At 38.7% G+C, this 17,844-nt stretch overlaps 1 protein-coding gene across 1 annotated transcript in view; it reads right to left on the bottom strand.

Moving 5' to 3' along the window:
• The window catches only part of NRXN3 (neurexin 3), a 721,730-nt gene that overhangs the window by 66,610 nt on the left and 637,276 nt on the right, over nt 1-17,844 (bottom strand). The window lies entirely within an intron of this gene.

Raw genomic sequence — 17,844 nt, 5'->3', positions numbered from 1 at the left:
CAGTATACCACCAGCAAGTTTTGGCGTTGTTATCTTTATTTTAAACACACTGCTTTTGAAGTTAATAAAATGAGTTGTTTCTCCCTGGTGCTGGACTATTTGCATAATTATAAAGAGGGTTCATGGAAGAAAGTCAATCAGATAATTCCCACATGTAAATTAAAGGTCTTTCAATTAACATGGCAGGATGCGTGTGAAAACTATGGTAATGTGGCAGAAGATATCCCCAGTGGCAGTTCAGCTCTCTGCTTATACACCAAGGTATATCTCTGTCTTGCTTCACTTTCCTGCTAGTGTGCCTGCTTGGGCAAGAGAAGGTGATGGAACACAGCAAAAAAAAAAGGTTTAGTAGAGATCTTTATTATGATGTTATTGCTGGCATGGGGGAGCATTATGTTACTCTTAATTTTGCCCCAAGACAAAAGTCAACCTGGCTGATGAAACAATTGCATCTCGTCACATTGGAGTGAAAGCGTAAGAAGAATCTTCTACCTTCTGGGAAGCTTGCTCTTTCACAGATCAGTGTGCTTACACTTCCCCTACAAAAAGATGACTTCTCTTTTCTGTCTTCTGTAATACCACACATTTGCTTTTCATAAGGCTCCTTGACGCCTCATCTGCAAGTACTGGCTCTACAGAACAGCTTTGAAAAGTAGAGATAAATAAAAAAAGATTTCAAATACTTGGCAGTATTTTATAATTATTGGCAGTATTTATACCTGATAAAAAACAAACAAGTCAGATCCTCAGATATCAGGGAAATATGCTGGCTATCAACTTCCAATCCAGAATTTAATACTCCCATGAGTATAAACCTGCATTTCAGTCCTTTATGAAAGTATTACCTTTTTCCCTGAAGCACTGGAAACGTTGAAGACTGGATACAAGAAGAAGCAGATCCTTGTTTTCTACTGTGGCACCCTGTTATGTTTCTAATCATTGAACGACATTTCAAAAGCAGCTCCTGCATAAGCAAAATGCCCTGTCTGTGTGCCCCAGTGAAACATCCCAGCCTGTTTTACTTCCAATACTGGCCTTTCTTTGCTTCTGAATTGGGACCAAAATTAAGAGTCCAGAAGTCTGGAAAGCAAGAATCTCTATGTGAGCAAGTCAGAATTCCCCATGTAGGGACCTACTGCCTTGGCAAGGCTCTGACACCCACCTCACCAAGTAGTAACACTGCTAGCAGCAAACAGACCTCCCAGTTTGTCCTAGAAAACAATTCAACAGAATATACCTTTTTATTTGGATGATGAAGGGATGTAACAGTGGTGACTGTCACAAATTCCATACTATTTTAAAGAGAATGAAAGAAAAGCACTTTGGAATGTACTCATATCCGGAGGTTCTGGGGTTACCTGGGACACTCTCTATAGTAGTCAAATACATATGACTTCTGGAAGCAAGGAGAATTTCTTAATAGCTAATCATGAGGATGAACTAGTACTGGCCTTGGTACTACTACCTCTCCATTAATCCCAACATCAGACTATCTGAGTAAAAATTAAAAATAATAAGGTCCTGGAAAGCTAAAAGCTGGATTGTTTATGATTTTAGCCAGTCCATGGCTAATTCCAAAGTAACTCCTCCTAGCAGTTACTCTGCTTCCAGCTACTGAAGCCTCAGAGAATCTGGTTCAATTCAAAGGACAAAATCAGGACTTGTGAACACCTCCTACCTCATAGCCCACTGCTTTCTCCCTGTAGTTAGTGGCAAGATGAGCCATCTGTGGGTCATCTCTGTTTTTGAGTTCTTAGGGGCAAATCACTTTCTCCTTCATGTCTCAGTGGTCAAAATGTGCAAGGTGAATGAACTCAGTTTAGACCCAGTATACGCACTCAGCTCACTCATTGTATGTATATCCTTCAAACTATTTGGGTTTTCATCCACTTACCAGCATCTAAGAATAAAAAAAAAAATTAAAATAAAAAACACTGTGCTTCTAGATCTGACCAATTTGTAGAACGATTCAAGCTGATCAAGAGTTCTCTGCATTATTTTGGTGGTAGCCAATAAAAAACAGGAGTTCATTCTTAGCATATTATATTATAATTATTATTAATACTAGTTACTCTATTATGCAGCATTAGCAAAGTAAACTTGAGCTTTTTCAGCACATTTTAGCTTTAACGAAGCAATTACTTGAGTTAAAATCATTTATCAAATAGAACAATTCCTGGCAAGGATTATATTTCTGACTTCAAGTCTTTGTTTTTCAAATAGTAATACATAATAACTTCTTGAAGAATTAGTAATCAATGTGTCACTCCTAAAAGTAATTATTTCACTTGAAACAAGTAATAGGTCTGTGTTCCCATTTGAGGGTGCATGTAATTGTAATGTATTGTTAATTCTGAAGTCTTTACATTCAACCTTAATAATCATAGGAAACTATCAAACTATCTCTAATGTCTATTCTCTGCAGAAACAATAGTAAAAGAGTTAGCATACTTAGCATGCTTAAACATTTTTAAGTTTCAAACTTCAGAAAAAAAGCACAAGTTTGTTGAAATGCATTCTATGTTTTTTGAAAGAAATCTATAGGCCTAGAAACTTGGAATCAATTGTGGTTGTTTCTTTGTGTGTCTCTCATTGCATTCATTGTCAGGCTAGGAGCACTGCACAAGGCTCCTCTCTGCCTCATTTGCACTCTCTTTAAAGTGAATCCATCTTTCAGGCAGAGAATACTGTCGTCACAAGTTATTGTTTGTTAAGTGCTTTAAGATCAATAATAGAATTTCTTAGATATGCACAGAGCATTACATTTAAAAAAAGACAAAAAATTTAAAATTGAATATAATAAAACTTCCCAGCTGCAAGATATATCTTAAGACACATTCATATCACATTAGAATATGCAGTCTGAAACAAAACAGGTATTTAACAGTATATAGGAACACTGTATCACAACATAGGACAGGACTTTCATCTTTGGAGGTGTTCAAAACTCAGCTGGATATGGCCCACCTGAGTAATCTAATCTGATTAGACCTGCTCAGGCAGGGGTCAGGCTAGAGACATCTGGAGGTCTCTTCCATCCTAGATTATGATTCTGCAACTCTAAGATGTAAAAAGAAACACTATAGCAAGTTGAAAGTTTATGTGGAATTCGTAGATGGCAAAACATACGTATACTGCAGTGTAATGCTACCTGTGGACCAGTGTCTTAACACTGGAGGGGTTGATGTACAATTTTTTTAGAGGCTACAGAATGCTGAGTACTGTAGCTTGATTTTGGCAAAATATTTGTGCTCTTAACTTTGAATACAGGAGTAACTCCTTATTCTAAGATAGCCTTCCTGGACTGGCCTGAGCACTCAGTGCTTTGCAAATCTGAACTGCAAATGAACACACATGGATGGGAACACACATCAGCTGAAACCCTCAGTCCAAACAGAGCACTCTTCAGCATATCTGCACATGGTGCAGACAACAAAGCCTGTGCTCTGAGCCAACACTGGCCCCAGAGATGGTTAGACATGTTACCTCATTACTGTGTCAATGTAAAAAAGTCTTGCCTCACCGCTGGACTTAATATGTGGGCATTGCCCTGTGTTAATGCAGCCAGATGGCATTTTTACTGCAGTTAGCTCAGGAAGGTGCACAGGTGCCTACACCTCACTCTGTAGCACTTCACATGATGTCTTCTATCACTATTGCAAAACAGCCACTTGTCCCAGACTCCAAAAGTACAGGTGCCACCACTGAGTCTCTGTCATCACCTCCTGCAGCCCAGTGCTTATAACACCATGCTGGGGCTTTAATTAAATTCTGACAGGAAAGAACACACTCTCTACGCTATTATCAGGAACATCTGCAATCACTCATGATGCACTGTTGCCACAAGTCCAAGATTAAACCAGGTCCAAGCTGGACATTTATGTTCTTATTTTGTCTGTTTGTTTATTTCAGGTTTAATGCCTATGGTGTTAATTTAAGGGCGAAAAACAGCTCTTTGAGGAAACTAATTTGCACACAGCTGCAATTAATCAGAGTGCAGAGAAGAGTGCACCAGAGCTGAACACCCCACTGAAACAGATGGCTTGCTGCTGCCACACACCCCTGCATTCCTGCAAAGGTTAAGCCAAATTGCAGAGCCCTGGGATTTTGAGCTCGCATACATGCTGGTTTTCCCCACATCAAGCATGTGAAGGAAAAGCTTGAATGATTTTCACCTGGAACCCTCCTGGGCCTTGCAGCCATTACTGAAGGATTTTAATAAACACTGGCAGGGAAAAAAAGGAAACGAATAATTCACTGAACTTTTCCAACAGCACAGCTGAATTTAGCATCTAGTCCTATCTTTGGCTGTCTTCTTTATTCTGCCTGATCCTTAAAACTTTCCTGCTAAGAGGGAGAAAACATGAGCCAAGATGGTGGCTGCTTTTACAGCAAAGGAACCTGAGAAGAATGCAGTAGTCTTCGTTAGCTGTTTCTACTAGTTTCCATTGCAGTAACAGATTAATATTCCCAAAGAAAAAGAAGTGGGGACAGAAAGGAAGTATAATGTTTTCAAGCCTGGATTGCAAACCTCAGAGTCCAAACTGCAACAGTGCTGAAGGGTGATGTACTGGTTTAAGGCAAAATAGTGAGAGTTCATGCCAAACAGAACTTCTCTGAAATGAGAAAAATTTCACTCTGTGCCAGTCATTGCACTCATGACAGCTCACTATGGCAAGTAAGATGATTGCTTATTAGGCTATTCATCACTTGCCTGATGTACACCCAAGAGTTGCCAGGAAGAGCAGGCAGAGCTTTTACTTTAAAAGCTCACAGTTTAAGACAAACAACAGGTGAAATGTGGAAAGGAGTTTATTTATAAAAGCTGACCTTCTTTTTAATATATAGATGCTCTTCTACATAGTCACTAGAAGATGACTAATATCCTCTAGGTAATACTGCTAAAGTGGGTCTTAAATGCAACAGAGCAGTGTCTGTGCAAATGCCATAGCTATTATGGGTGATTCTTCAAAGGTCAGAGTAACAGGTCCTCCTACATGTGCCCTTATATTAAGGATGATAGTCCCAGAAGAGATTAGGGTGAGACACACCAAAATCACAAGGCAAAGTTGTCTCTGTTTTAATGTTGCTGATTTCAAAGATGCTTGAATCAATTTCCTGTCTTGATCAAGAAACAAAAGGCAACATTGAAGCTAAGTCTGGGACTGTATGGGCTTGCTACAGCCATGGCAAGAAGATTTAATTTTTTCTCCCTGTTTTCCTTTCTTGTGTCACCACTAACATTCCTGCAGCAATGCCATGAGTGAGGGAAGCACTTCAGCTGAGCAGTAAAAAGCAGCTGCAATAAGGAGCTATCAAGCTCTCTCTACTAAATCCACACCTGATTATTAGTGTCAGCTTTCTACTTCTTTCTTCCTTGCCAACTCTTCAATGGCTTCAAGAATTTTGCTGTTATTCCATGAATGAATGATGAGGAAACAAAGAAAGGACACTCACAATTTGTTGCTTAAAGATGTTAACACTGCAGCAGGCACTTGGGGAATTCTAGCAGTAGGGCTGAAAGACAACTGGATAGATCTTTAAGGAGACTGACTGTGAACTTGCAGAGCTTACAGAATGAAACACTGTCTTCTGTTATTAAACGTTGCTAAACATAAAGCCATAGGCTGACAATAGGCTGAGTGTAATTCAGTGATTTTAGTCAAGGTCGGAAATCCAGATTTCCAGTCGCTAGCTCTGATACTAGACTTTACCATTAAGGCCACCACTATCATCACATCTGGACACTTTTTGTTCGTGAACTATCCTCATACCTGGTGGTAAAGGTGATTAACCTCACTTTCACAAGGGAACCAAGGTACTGAAATTCCATCTTGCCTAAGATCATATGGGAAGATCATAACAGAAATGAACTGACCTAATTCTCTCAAGACTCAGGTAGTGAATTTTCTTCTTTGCTCAAATTCCTCCAGTAACCGTGACCTGGATATGCAGCTCTGGATATGATTATATTTTTTCTGAGATGAGTAACAAGACTGAATTTTAAAGTGCTCTGAGTTGCTAGGATGAAAGGCACTATAAAAAGTTCAATGTATTATAGTAATCATTGGCCTTCTAACTTGTAGTGTTAAAATCGAACGATCACATCACTTCAGCATATTACTGTTTAAATCAAATGCTCCTATTATTTCTATTACATCTGTATTTCTATAGTTATCAACCGCCCAATACATAGGCACTCCTATTTACTCTCCAAGCCCAAGTGAGAGGTAAGAATTCTTGGTAGCACATTACAATGCTATAATGTAATCATTGTCTTCATTCCCCTTGTGCTGAAATTGCTTTGTTGAATGGGGTGATGATTCTGACCAAAGAAAAAAAATGGGAGATATCCGATGGGGAGTTACAGACAGCTTTATAAAGCAACTTGAATATCTTGATCAATCCTACATAAACAAGTCAGTGCACAAAGCAATCAGGAGCAACCAAATAACTGTACAGTAATAGCCTCATAAACTAAATTATGTGCACAATTTAGTGTGTAATATCGTAGCACAGTACACACAACCCTACCTGCACAAACGACCCTAGAGTAACAAAACAATGGATGTGAATGAGTTCTCAGAATAAACTTTGCAAGATCAAGGCAGCGATGCTCCAAAATAGAACAACAATGAGAAAGCAGTGTAAAGTGTAACACTGGGTAAAAAACAGCAGCTGAATTATCCTCCTAAGCGTGACCACACAGGCTTCTTATGCCTGTAACAGGACAGCTGGCACAGAGTTCAACATTGAACCTGGAGTGCTCTGCTGCTCTATGACAGCAGTTCTCTCAAGTGAACTAGAAGAAAAAATTCCCTCAGGCTAAGCTAGCAGGAGCTGTGCTAATGCCTATCTGAGATGTACTTTTACAATAAAAGAAGATGACTGCTGCTACCAGCTTTTTAAACAGTTATGGGGAACTAGCACATGGCAGTCCAGCAGAACGAATTGCCTCATTAAGAGCTATTTCCATTAAAGCAATCATCACCCTCTGTCTGCAATTTACATGAACTCTCCCCAATCACATCGAGCTGAAAAGGAAATGGTGTGAAAGGGAAAAGCACAGAAATGAGATAAAAGTTGCTCAGGAAACCCTAAATCATATTAAAGGGTTTACTGTTAGATCAGTTCATGAGGCCTTCATTGCCTCTGTCGAACAAAGCCCACTTAAAAGGTTTGTAATTCTTCTGCATTCTCCAGTAAAAGAGACCGATATTTTGTGGAGATGATCCTTCTGTCTTCATTTGCAGGTGACAGAAAGCTCTTTAAGGGCTATGCTCATGTGACTTGACTGCACACGTGTGCACACGCGGAGCTGCATCTACAACATATACTAAGTGCGAAGAGTAGACTCATGCATGTGTTTCTCAGTGACTACAGCTTGCTGAATGAGATCACTGCCTGTGGGAAGCAGTTTGCTGCACCTGAGAGCACTGAGGCAGGTGGGTGAGGGAGAGAACATGTAGGAGGGCATAATACACAGCCACGAACCTGTGTGTGGGTCTGAGAAATAGTTACAGCAGACAGAGTAACACAGTTATGAGCTCCCTCTAGTAATTGCTCTTTGGAGTACATGAATATACATGCTCCAGGCAAACTGTACACTGTCATTTACAGCATATTGTGGGCAAATGTATGCAGCTACATACATTTTCATAAATTCAAGGGGGACCTCTAATTACGGTTTAATCTTTGCCTTCCTCCTTTACCTACATATCATTAGCTCTGGCAGACCAGTATGGCAGTCATGTACCATGATAGGCTTTCGTTATGCAACTAAACAGACCATTCTTCTCTTCCACTCTTGGCCTTTCACTCATCCTCATCAGGTTGTTGAAAACCTGTACCTGCGATTTGCTTGTCTGCAAACAAGCTCTTTGGGTGTTTTTCCCAGCATGCACTTCCTGGAATATGCATGAAGTGTGTAGTACTTTGGGAAGGAAACCACAGGAAATCTCTCCAATGTTACCAAAGCTCTTCTCTCTGTGGAAGCAGATAGGATGCAGACATGAGCTAGACAAGATGCCTCCACTTATTTCAAATCAAAGTAAATTCTTAAGCATGGGCACTAATTGGCTATGTTTTAAATGATTTTAATACTGTGTCCTTCTGATCTTGACTATCCTACTTTGCTATCCTTTCCCTCTAAAGTTTTAGACTGCTTGATTCTTTCAAATTAAGGTGTGTGTAATGCTTCCTGCCTGTAACTGGCCGTCAGTGGGGCAGAAAAGCAATTCCTACCAGTTCCTGAGCAACTGAAATTCTCCTGGCATTTACAAACAAGAGACAGAAGTGGAAAGGAACCTTTCTCAGCAGGGAACAGAGCACAACAAGGAAATAAAAAGATGAATAAACCTGTCAAAGGCTTTTTCTTTATGGAGCTGAGGCACGGTTATTAGGTACCTGCAAAGAAGGCATGCTGGATATATGATTCCTAATACATTGTCCATAATACAGGCCGGTGCAGAAGTCATACAACTTTTCAAACAGTTGTTAGAGGCAGAAATATTCCTATTTCTTATTGGGGAAAAAATGATCAAAAGGATAGGAAGTGAGTATTTCAGTGGTGCAAGTAGGAGCTCAAGAGCTATCTGTAGCAGGCTTTTTCATAGTTGCTACTTGTGAGGAAAAGGAAAATTATTAAGCTTTTATTATTATTTTTTCTGTTAATAATTTGGTTGAGTTCTTTACTACTCATAAAATGTGACAGATTGGTAGTGCTCACTAGAAAGGAAAGGCCACAAACACAAAGCTTTACAAAGCATATCCATCCACAAAGGCAGCACCCTCATTGCTGTAGAACTGGGTCATATCACCCTTTGAAACCCCTGATTTCACTCACATCCTCCTAGCTTCAGCTATTTCAGACATGAGGACTGGACAAAACCTTGTCTATTTTCCTCATTGCTAACAATCAACTTCCTCCCTTTTCCTCTCTTGATACTCTCCTACAGTTCTTCAATATTCTAAGTGCAGGGCCAACAGCATATCCCATCCTGCTGTGTAGCATTCCATGTTATCCTGATCTCCTAAAAATGATCTGCTAACGTATTTTTTTGCCAGCTTGCTTGCAGCTATTTATGCTCTTTTACTCTCAGACAGATATAGTTTAGGCTTAACCTAAAAATTAGGTTCCATGCAACTCCCCTGTATGGACCCAACTATACTGCGTAACATTAAAGTGGTAAGCTCATGAACTCTATACCTACAAGCAACATTACCAGTTAAACACCATAAGCCAAAAATATCTGAGAAGACAGGCAGAAAGTGCACAGGAAAACCTTCCAAAAACAGCAACTGAGGCAGTGTGTCTGCACATCTCCAGTAATTCATCCAGTATCTTCTACTGAGAGGAGATTCTGACAGTTTCTTTTGGGAAAACTATTAGCTTAATGATTGCCTAGGTAGGAGAACACAGCTCAACTATTTTTGAAAAAAAAAAAAAAAAAAAAAAAAAAAAAAAAAAGATTAGGTTGGTGGAGATCTTGGGAGGTCTCTGGTTCAACTTCAACTTCTTGCTCAAAGCAGAGTATATTTCAAAGATAAAAAGATAAAATTGCTCAGGTGAGTTTTGAAAATCTGCAAAGAGGGAGATTCCACAACCTTTCTGAATATCTTCCACTGCATAACCACTCTTGCTGTTACTTCTTCCCCTCCCCCCAGCCCTTTATATCCAGCTGATATTACCCTTGCTGCAGCTTACATTTGTCACCTTTTGCCCTTTCACTGTGCATCTGTATGAAGCTTTTGGCTCTGTCTCTGTAACCCTCTAAGCGGTGAAGACAGCAATTAGATTTCCTTTTTTACCGTCTCTCTTCCAAATTCAACAAAACCAGTTCCCTCAGCTCCACTCCAGCTCTCTTAGTGCCCCTCTACCAATCTCTCTACAGTTTGCATACATCTTTCTAGAAGAAGCCCCAAACTAGATACAACACTCCAGATGCAGCCCCACAGGCCCTGAGTCACAGGGAATAATCACCTCAACCTGCTGGGAACGCTGTCAGCACTACAGCCCCAGTAAACCTTCATCACTGCAAGACCACACTGCTGACTCATGTTCAACATGTCCACCAGGACTCCCAGGGTCCTTTGCTGCAGAGCTGCTTGCTATCCAGGCAGTTCCTAGGCTGTATTTGCATGGAGTTATTCAGTCCCAAGTGCTGGACTTTACATTTCCTTTTTTTTTTTTTTTTTTTTTTTGGGGGGGGGGGGGTGGAGGCATCAGGAGGTTCCTGCGGCTCACTTCTCCAGCCTCCTGAGGTCTCTCTAGATGGTACTCTGCCCTCCAGAATATCAATCATTCCTCCCAGCTGGTGTCATCTGTTTTGATGAGGATGTTTTCCATCACTTCATTTAGGCTGTTAAATACATCAAACATTATCAGTGCCAAGTGACCCTTGAAAAATACCCAGGGCTTGTTAGGCTTTGAACTGTGGACCACTACTCCTTGACCTTCACAGCCCAGACAGTTTTTTCCTCACTTTGTCCAGCTGTCCAGTCTATATCTCCCCTTATGGCTTAAAAGATGCCATGGAGATAGTGTCAAAGGCCTTTTTAAGGTCTCAATATGTCTTTCAGAAGAATGCCTTGGCCACTAGTACTTTGGGTGTTCTGGGTGAATCTCCTCCACGCCCTTTTTGTTGAAGAGGTGCCATTGTGGGACAAGGAATGCAAGACTCACTGCAGCATTATTGGAGATTACCAGCTGGAGCAACAGCTCCAGTGGTTAGTACACTCTGCTAGGTATGGGAGATGCAGGAGGGTGGGTCCTAAGCACCGTCCTCATTCCCTGCATAGTTTGTAAATTTATAAGGAACAGAAAATCAACTTTTTTTTTTTTTTTTTTTTTTGAATTATACTGGCTCAGCCTCATCCCAACAAAGGAAGGAAATATTGCTTCCACCACAGTCTTATATTTGTTGCTCTCTGCCTATTTCTATAGCTTCTTGGACTCAGAAAAGAAGCATGAAAGTGTGCAGAGTAGTTTTGGATACACACAGTTGATGATGATGGGCATCTTAAGGATGTTCAGGTAAAAAATGGAAGATGTCTGGTATGCTGTTACAAATGCTGAGTGGGGCATGTTATTTTTTAAAAATTATTGCATTAGCACTTTAAACCAAGTAACAATCAAATATATATATAAAAAAACATTCAATAAAATGCCTTGGCTGTTTTTCAGATAGCATTCAAAACTTATCATGTTATCAATTACTAACTCACAAGTAACAACTAACAACCATTCCCTCTCCTTTCATCAGACCATTAGACTATGTTGTCTCCATGCTAACCAGTAGGAATTGATTCTGAAATAAGCAGCTAAGACACCTTTTTTATCCTTTGTCCTCCGATTTGACATTTGATATACTACAATTCGCAGAGAGACTACTTCAAAACTATTGCACATCCTAGCCAAAATTTCTTTATAGACAGCCTCATTTCAGATCCCAGTCTGCAAGAGAAAATACAGTGATTTTCACTGACGGAGGATCTCAACAGTGAAATTCTATCTGACCTGCTGCTAGAAGCAAGCAGCATATTACTGACTATAGCCAGTATTATATTACTGACTATAGATTGGTTAGGATCAAATACCATAAAATCCTAACCTTCAAATGAAACTGAGCTTGCACCTGAATGGAACATTTTTTTATGAGATTTAGATAGAACCTTTTTCTTTTCCTTATGCATGCAGCAGTGTGCATCAGAGTTCTGGCTGAAATAACATGCACCGTATCACCAGTGAGATAAAAACATCTGATGAATCACCAAGTTTACCAATACTTTTTCACTCACAGTGACCTATCTATCTTTCATTCCCTCTGCCAGTCTTGATTTCTTCTTCTGAACCTTCTCTTGCTTGCCTCACATTTTCCTCCCTTCTGTACAATCTTCCTCACTATTTCAGCAGAAAGACAGTATAGCACAGTATCTTTCTTATATTGTGCTAACATGTTATGAAAAATCACAAGTAATTTTGTGCTTTATATACCCTAAAAGTAGGCAAGATCTATTGACCTCAAATTTGGAAAGCAGTGAACGCCAGATATGCATTTTTAGAAAAATAAAAATGAAAGTTCAGCAGTAAAGGCTAAATCAGGCCAAAAATCACAAGTTGAACTAGTTGCTGAAAAAACATTAATCAAAAGAAGTACAAAACCTATTCAGTTGTAGATACCATCAGTGCTTTCCTAAATATGGAAAATCAAGCAAATATGATGGGAAGTGAGATCAGTTCTGATACTAGCCCATCTCCCTCCTATGATGCTGCTCAGAAACTATCAGCCTCTTGCTTTCACCAAAGATCTGTCTTCGGTTTCTTTCTTTAGGACTCTACCATGCTTAGAAACATATAAATCTGCAAGTTAGCGTTATGGAAAAGGCCAGGGCATTGAGGCAGTGATTTGTCATCTCAATAAGAGTGGATGACATCTTCATAAAAGACAGGCCTTCATTCACTCTACTGTTAAGCTTCATTTGCCTCATTTTTTTTAATATAACGTAAACAAGTTTTATGGGTCAGGTGTGCTTCATGCTGCCTCTTTTAGATTTGCAAGCCAGAAAAAGGGAAAGTGGAATGGCAAAATCACTTGGCTGTCAGCATTCAGGGAACGCTGTGAAATGTTTAATGACACATAGGTATATTACACATTATATTTTCCCAAAATTCTTTTAAAGTTTGACATTTCTTTACTACCCACCACTTTCCTACTTTATATACATCAATGAAAACACTATCTTCTAGATATCAAGTAGGGATGAGACAATTCATTGCTTTCATAATTCCATAAACTAAATGCTGCAGAAGTGAAACACTCACTTCCCAAACAATTTCAAATCTAATCTTACAAATCTACACCCTTTGTAATATGATATAATCTGCTGTTCACACCTGAAAGGTAGTACTTGGGGGATCCTCTCAGTGCAATGACAACTAGGCCACTCCTTTGCTAATATTTAACTATATCCTGAAATATTATTAGTTGGACTAATTCTAGCCTCTGAGTGTAGATGAATGTGCACTTGCAATTGGGTTAAAATGATGACAAAAATTATTCTCTTTTTGCTTCTAGATACTGCTGACAAGCTCTTCCTGATGTAGTAAACACAATTTCCAGAGAATTTCAATTCTGTATAAAAATAGCTTCACTTAATTACCTTCACTGATGGCTTTGATTAGTGTATTTTATTTTGTACTACACTAGGTGCACTGACACAGTTAATTATTGTATCTCAACGTGGGTTGGTAATTTCTTTGACCATGCAAACTATTTCGTGCAATTACCTTTAACATCTTCAGCTTCCTCTATCCTCTTTCTGCAGCTGAACTGGACAGAGATCCGAACATCTATGTACAAATTTGTCTATACAAAAATAGACTACATAAAGATGAAATCAAATAGATATAACAATTCATTCCATGAGGCAGCTGAAGAAATAGCATGGGATTCCATGGTTTTGATGAATGCATCACATTGAAATCCTGACTCTTGAGCAACAAACCATCTTCTAACACTTGCAGAAAGGTTTGCCTAACTTCTCCACTGGATCAGTGCAGGCAAGTATCTTCACCTTCATAAAGAAGTTTGAACTCGATATGCCATTCCTTCTTTTGTTACCTTTTTCACCTCGATCTCATGAATGCTAGAATTAATAAATGAAATTTTACAGAATTAAGAGAATTTGCACCTGCATAAATCTGAGCTACTGGCCCTTACTGTTTGAAAGTGCTGTGTATTACTTCTGTACATCATTACACAGTTGTAGCACTCTGCAGGTTACAGCTGCATATAGGAAGTGGGGGAAATGAAGCCTCAACAGACTAGAAAGACAAAAATACATAAATCTCTTAGGTATCTTTGTGTGAAAATGCTAAGTAAATACAAGATTTTATTACCGCTAATTTGCAATCCTTCTTGTACAATGAACATTTTACATTAATAATTTACTATTGTGGCAATACTCATTCCCAATAATGTTGTAAGTTATAAGGAAGTTATAAGTTACAAAAAAGCAACCAAGAATCACAAGAACATTTTGTGCAAGCTTAGCATTCAATCATATCCTACTGAAAGGGAGCAAAAATATCAACATTCTTTTGTTAAGTATTGTTCAATGGCTGCTGCAGATTAAGAGATACCCTCACAAAATATTTTTTTTTCTAGCCTGAGTAAACTTGGAGCAGACAGGATGCATTGCTTTGATTTAACTGAAATACTTTGTTTCACCAAAGAAAAGTAAAGAACAGAGACAACTTGGACCTAAATCTCTTTCTGTAGAGTTCATACACTGATAGACTTAAAAGCCACAAAAGACCAGAGAATCTCACCCAGTTCTGAAAACTGTTCCCACTGCAAAATCTGAACGTATTCCTTCCAAACCAAGAGGAAAGCCCAAATTATTCCAACACAACAAACTCTGACATTGTACCCCACAGGCAGAAGGGTTCTAGTATTACAGCCTACAACCAGATACAGACTGTAATTATTACAACCAATACAGACTGTAATTATTAACATATTACTGCTCGAATAGAAAGGAATATGCAAGATCAATTCAGAGACACACTGCTCCATTAAGTACATGGAGTTAATCATAATTATAGTAAATTATACCAAGCATGACTAGAGGCAATCACAAGGCAAACACATCTTGGATCAATTAGCAATGGAAGCAAAATCTCTTACAAAAATCGTAAATGGCCTTGATATTGAAGAAACATTACAATGATTTTATTAAGGTTAGCTAAGAGCAGAAATATTTCAGGTAATTTGGATACTGAGCATTTACTGTTTCAAAGTGATAGTAATTCTGTTTTATACACTTGTGCATATGAAAAAGAAAATTCACTTCCTGTGGTCTGATACAACAAAAATGGACATGAAAATTAGGTGGTGTAATATAATGAACAATATGTACATTGAAATGCTATAGGTGCCTATTCGTACAGATTGGTGTCTTTCTTAGCTTTTGTAAAAGCAAATATGCATAGATAAGCAATACTTCTTCAACAAAGTTATAGAAAAGTGTGGAACATTGAAGACTAAAGTTGTATGGATTTGAAATACACTGCTACTTTTTCATATCTTTCATTACTGAGAGACAGATCACAGATTAACCAAATGTTAGCTGGAGCTTTAGTAACATTCAGAATGTTTGGGTGCAGTCTTATATATAAAAGTGTGAAATATCTGAACTGCATAGTCCAGTGCTGTGTAAAAACACTTGAATTCTGAATGAGCAACTTTGGATAGCAGAAGAAATAAAACCATCATAGTGCAGTGTTCTACCTTTTTTCTCAGCTATGAAAAATAATCTGCATGGAGTCCTGGACTACTATGGCTAAACTGCTCCTAAAATCTAAGCACACTCATTCAAAGTTAGTTTGACTATTCCTGTACATGTGTGCATTGTTCTGTGCGGGTATTATTTACAAGGGAAGAAATAAATTGAGGGGCCAGAAGATGGAGTTAACTGATGTATTATCTGATTTGGTTTTAACAATAGCCTGTAATACTAAGAGCTAGCATTTAGGAATGTAATAGAATTGGGTCAGAAGAAGGGTAAAAGAAAATGGTCTGCTTTGTGCTCTGTTGTGCTCAGCATCTGGTTTTACTGCAGCTCTGAACCACATGAACAACTAACAGAAAACAAAGTCACAGAAGCAAAGGACAGAAAAGCCACAATACATCTTGGCATCAGTCCTAGGGAGGACAGGCTCCTTGATGATATTCAAGTATAAGAGTGGTACAGTGCAGACACTATCAGGACTGTCAAAAAGAAAAGATTTACTGAAAACAAGAACAAAAGATAATCGCTGCCACATGAAGCTTTAATTAACATTTCACAAGCCCTGGCACACCTGAAATATCATTTTTTATTCATTATGGGAAATTTGTGTGGGGCTTAGGACCACAGATGTGGACGAGACAGAAAAAGGACTATGATTAGGAAACAGTTCAAAGATAATCAAGCTGCCTTTCCTTAAGGTCATGTGAACCATGGTAAAAATAGAAGCAGCTTTTACTGTTGGTTCGGTCACGCTGGGCACAGCTATTGCCACTGGCATTAGTAACTGGCTAGCTGCGAACATTGCTGTAGTGGTTTGGCTGGCACAGATTACCACTTTCCTCTCCACAACAGCTTTACATAAATACCACTGTCTGAAACTCTCCATTAGTTCAATTTCTTAATTAACTGCTTTCTTTAGAAATAAACATTGTGTTTTGGGGACTCAGCCCCTTTGTGACCCTTTGTATGTAAATGAGATCAGGGACACTAGAGACAGAAAGTATGCATTTCAGCATCTTAATTCTATTACCTAACCCACTCTTGCCTGCCTCGCAGTCAGTATAGGATACTTGTATAAGAATATGTTCAATACTACAGGCTGGATTTAAATTTGCTAAGCAATGGTGCTTTCAGCTCTTCCCTAGGGAAACTATTCCACAGTTTAATATGACTTGATCTTACGAAATTGCTTCTGCTATTCAACCTAAATATATTTAATCTTAATTTCTGCCCAATACTCCTAGTTATATGCCTGCAATGCATTACTCTAAACAATTTATACTCTCTCAGTGTTTCTTATCTTTTATCATGCTCTCTCTTCAGTATAATTAGCAAACAATACTCATTCATAATTTGCATTCTTTCCCACCGGCTTGGCTTATGTTTTACTTTTTCTTTCTTGCCTCCTTAGGTACCTGAAATGACATACAGCACCACAGGTGAAGCAATTCTTTTCAAAGTTCTTTTGAAACCCTTCATTTGGTCTTGGCAAGCTCAGTAGCTTGCAGAAACATCTGCTACATACATATCAGTATGGTATCTTCGTTCACATAAGCTAGGAATACCCTTGTGTTTCTGCAATGCCTTCCCCAGCTGCACAGCTGCAGCAGTTTTTGCAAAGAAGCACCTCCGTGTCCTTTGCAGATAATACTAGCTGGAGGCTCTAATTCAGTGGCTGCAGTAGTTTCAGAAAGCCTAGATAGAAAGATCATTATGGCTTCCCAACTGTGTTGCATTTTGTGTCTCAGTGCAACTAGTATGCCTAATAACCCAAAAAACCCACAGAACTGTCCAGATCATTACCCTTAGTGGGACAGCTGAAGGGATTTTCACCAGAATGTCACTTGAATGTTTGTGACCTACAAGTTCAGGACACTATAACACTTGAGCCACTGACAGTACTCTTAGAAGAAGAATGGAACTGATCTTAAAAGGTATAACAGGAAACAACATGGCAGCACATTCCATTTTCATAGCATCAAAAGCAGGTGCATATTTGTACCAGTGTGCATGTTTGTATACACTGTAGATTCATATATCAACCCAGGAATACATAGAGGACTCCTTAGAAAGTGTAAATGGATTTTAAAGCATTCAGAGTTGTAGAATTTTGATATGCTGAAGCCCTGCTACTGTAACTGACTACAAGTCAAATAACATTAAATAAATAATTTGGAAAATGTATGTGGTAGAAGACTGCAAGGAAGCTACAGCCCTTCTAATGATTTTTTGACTAATTTTATTTACTGTATTTCTACCTGATGCTTATGTTTTTTCATTCTTTGAGTGGGGATATTAGATTTTGTTTTTGAGTACAATGTATGTAATATCATTTTGTATTCCTGTGCACATGTATGAGTGAATAATGAAAAATGATGCATTTTGAAAATGTATAAGGATAAGCTCTTATAGGGCCAGCATGTGAACAGTTTATGCATATATGCAAGTAAAAGTAAGTGTTAGTAGGAATGTGAAAACATTCCTACTAAATGAATGCTAAAGGAAGGACAGGTATGTGAACTATAAGTATCAATTTAGATAGCTGATTCC

Source organism: Rhea pennata, chromosome 5 (genome assembly GCF_028389875.1).
Source record: "Rhea pennata isolate bPtePen1 chromosome 5, bPtePen1.pri, whole genome shotgun sequence".
Lineage (NCBI taxonomy): Eukaryota > Metazoa > Chordata > Aves > Rheiformes > Rheidae > Rhea > Rhea pennata.
The sequence above is the reverse complement of the archived record's forward strand: the minus strand, read 5'-3'. Positions and strand labels throughout refer to the sequence as shown.